The following is a 3,063-nucleotide window of genomic DNA, read 5'->3' as shown; positions in this document are numbered from 1 at the left end:
AGCTAGTAGTTCCCTCTCCATTTTGCAATACAAATATAAGATCACTATTATTACGAGTGGTGAAAGGTGCTTCATGATGGAAACACAGCTGTACTTCACCATGGGGTTACAATGCAGGCTACAGCCACATACTACCACTTAAAAAGAAAACAAAAAACAGCAAAAAAAACTAGAAAAACCCCAAAAACTAAGAGAGAGAAAATCCAGGCAAAATCTTTCCCTAATAATAAAGCGACTATTGCTTCTACCCATCTGCTCACCGTCGTAATACACTTTTATCGGATACGTAAAAACAATTTATACGCTGTGTTCCAATCGATTGCGCGGCTACGCTGTTCGTCGCTTGGTCGGGCTGCATTCCAGTTGGGCCTTGGCCCGTCGCAGTCATCTGCCTGGGCCTGCATTTTCCATCCAGTTTGCTACGTCCACGCTAGCGTTTTCCATCCAGTTTTCTTATGCATCCCTCAACCAGTCCGAACACGGGTGCACATGTCCAGCTTATCGTAAGAACCGTGACTATATCAAGCACGGGTCAACAAACAATCAGCCCATAAGGGCATGTACAATGGTGCTATCTTAGGAGTGCCACGTAGGATAGATGATGAGGTGGAGGAGAGAGAACTCATAAGAAAAGGCTTGTCTTCTCTTATTTAAAAGAAGACAAGAGGTGATCTCTTAGCACAATATGTCTCACCATATTTTCAGGAATTGCTAGTTATTGAAGATAAGGCTATGAGATGACCCATTGTAGACAAATCTTGTTGTAATCTCTAAATCACATGCAAGACTTAAGATAAGACTATCTTATCAACCATTGTACATACCCTAACCCGTCGATGTCGCCGCCACCCAACATCGGCCGCCTCGCACGACAGATCGATGGAGGACCGGACGAGGAGGAGCAAGGACGCGGAGCAAGGGACGAGCTTTCCACGGTTTTCCGCGGTTCAGCTTCAGCGCCGGCAAGGGCAGCGCGTACACGTAGGAGCCCTTGTAAAAACCAAAGCCCTGTACTACTTTTCGTCCCAGTGAAATCTTAGCCGCCTTTTGTATGGAGGTCGGGCGAGGAGAGAGTCCTCGCGGCGAGGATCGTCATCGCTGGAGTCGGCCAACATAGGGTTCAGGCATGCTGGGCCAGCGCGGCGCATCTTGGCTGATCCGTCGAGGTCACGACTGATAATCCCCAAGTGTAGGGAATCATCATAGAAATTTCCAAAGGTGGAAGTGATAAGTATGAAGTGTCGAACCCACAAGGAGCTAAACGTAAGATCAATATTCTCTCAAGTCCTATCTGCCACTAATACGACTCTATGTACACCGAACGTTTGCTTCCAACTAGATACGAGAAATAAAACTATGTTGTGGGTATGAAGAGGATAACTTTGCATGATATCGGAGAGCTAAAATATAAAAGTAGGTGTTGTTATCATAAAGTTAGAATATATTACTAAATATTATAAATAGCGAGTGTGTGCGGAATTATCCTAGGCAATTGTTAACAAGACCGGTAGTCGTCATTGCAATTTCATATGAGGGAGAGGCATAAGCTAACATACTTTCTCTTCTTGGATCATATGAACTTATGATTGGAACTCTAGCAAGCATCTGCAACTACTAAAGATCATTAAGGTAAAACCCAACCATAGCATTAAAGCATCAAGTCCCCTTTATCCCATATGCCACAACCCCCTTACTCGGGTTTATGCTTCTGTCACTCAAGCAACCCACTATAAGAGAATCATGAACGTATTTCAACACCCTACAGTGGGAATCCATCACGCTTGCGCGACACAGAGGGCACAATAGGACAGCACCAAAATAAAACATACAAGTCGTACCAATCTAGATCATCAATCAACCCAAAGACAAATGATATCTACTCAAAACATCATAGGATGGCAACATATTATTGGATTATAATATGTGGCATAAAGCACCATGTTCAAGTAGGGATTACATCGGGGTGCGGGAGAGTGGATCGCGTAAAAGAGATGAGGATGGTGATGTTGATGAGGACGATCACCGCAGTGATGATTCCCCTCCCGATGGCACTCCGGCGCCACCGAGAGAGAGGAGGAGAGGTTCTACCCCTTGTGCTTCCTCCTCCATGGCCTCCTCCTTGGATGGGGAGAGGTTGTCCCTATGGATCTTGACCTTCATGGCGATGATGGCCCCTCCGGTATCCTCCTCCATGGCCTTCGGTGATGATGGCCCCCTCCGGCAGGGTGCCAGAGAGGGCCGATTTCTCGTGGCTACAGAGGCTTGCGGCGGCGAACCTTCCGATCTAGGTTATTTCCCGAAGGTTTTTGTATTTATAGGAGAGGTTGACATTGATTTCACGTCAGGGGGGTCTCTGGGCTGTCCACGAGGCAGGGGGGCGCGCCCCAGGGGGGTTGGCGCGCCCCCCACCCTCGTGGGCAGTCCGGGTCTCTTCTGGCCCAACTCTTTCACTCCAGGGGATTCTTTTGGTCCATAAAAAATCATCAAAAAATGGCACGTCAATTGGACTCCATTTGGTATTCTTTTTGTGTAAAATTCAAAAACAAGGAGAAAATAGAAACTGGCACTAGGCTCTAGGTTAATAGGTTAGTCCCAAAAATCATATAAATAGCATATAAAACATCTATGATGGATAATATAATAGCATGAATACTTCATAAATTATAGATACGTTGGAGACGTATCAGCATCCCCAAGCTTAATTCCTGCTCGTCCTCGAGTAGGTAAATGATAAAAAATAATTTATGAAGTGTGAATGCTAGCAGGTGCACAAGTTTGATCAATGATAATTTCAATGACCTTTTCTAGCATCATCATATGTCATAATAGTAGCTCATCTCATAAAACTTTTCATGATCAAATAACAAGCTATTCACATATTAAAGTATAGATCATAAACTTTCTTGAAAACTAACAAACAATGCTCTTAGTCATCAAACAATTGCAATTCATCTTATTTTCATGAAGGGTCTATGTAAGAGCTTTGATTTAGCAAATCCCACATACTCAACTATCATATAGTCTTTCACAATTGCTAACACTCACGTGATATTTATGGGTTCA

The sequence above is a fragment of the Triticum dicoccoides genome, chromosome 2B (assembly GCF_002162155.2).
Source record: "Triticum dicoccoides isolate Atlit2015 ecotype Zavitan chromosome 2B, WEW_v2.0, whole genome shotgun sequence".
NCBI classification, from domain to species: Eukaryota; Viridiplantae; Streptophyta; class Magnoliopsida; order Poales; family Poaceae; genus Triticum; species Triticum dicoccoides.
This window is presented reverse-complemented; position numbering follows the sequence as displayed.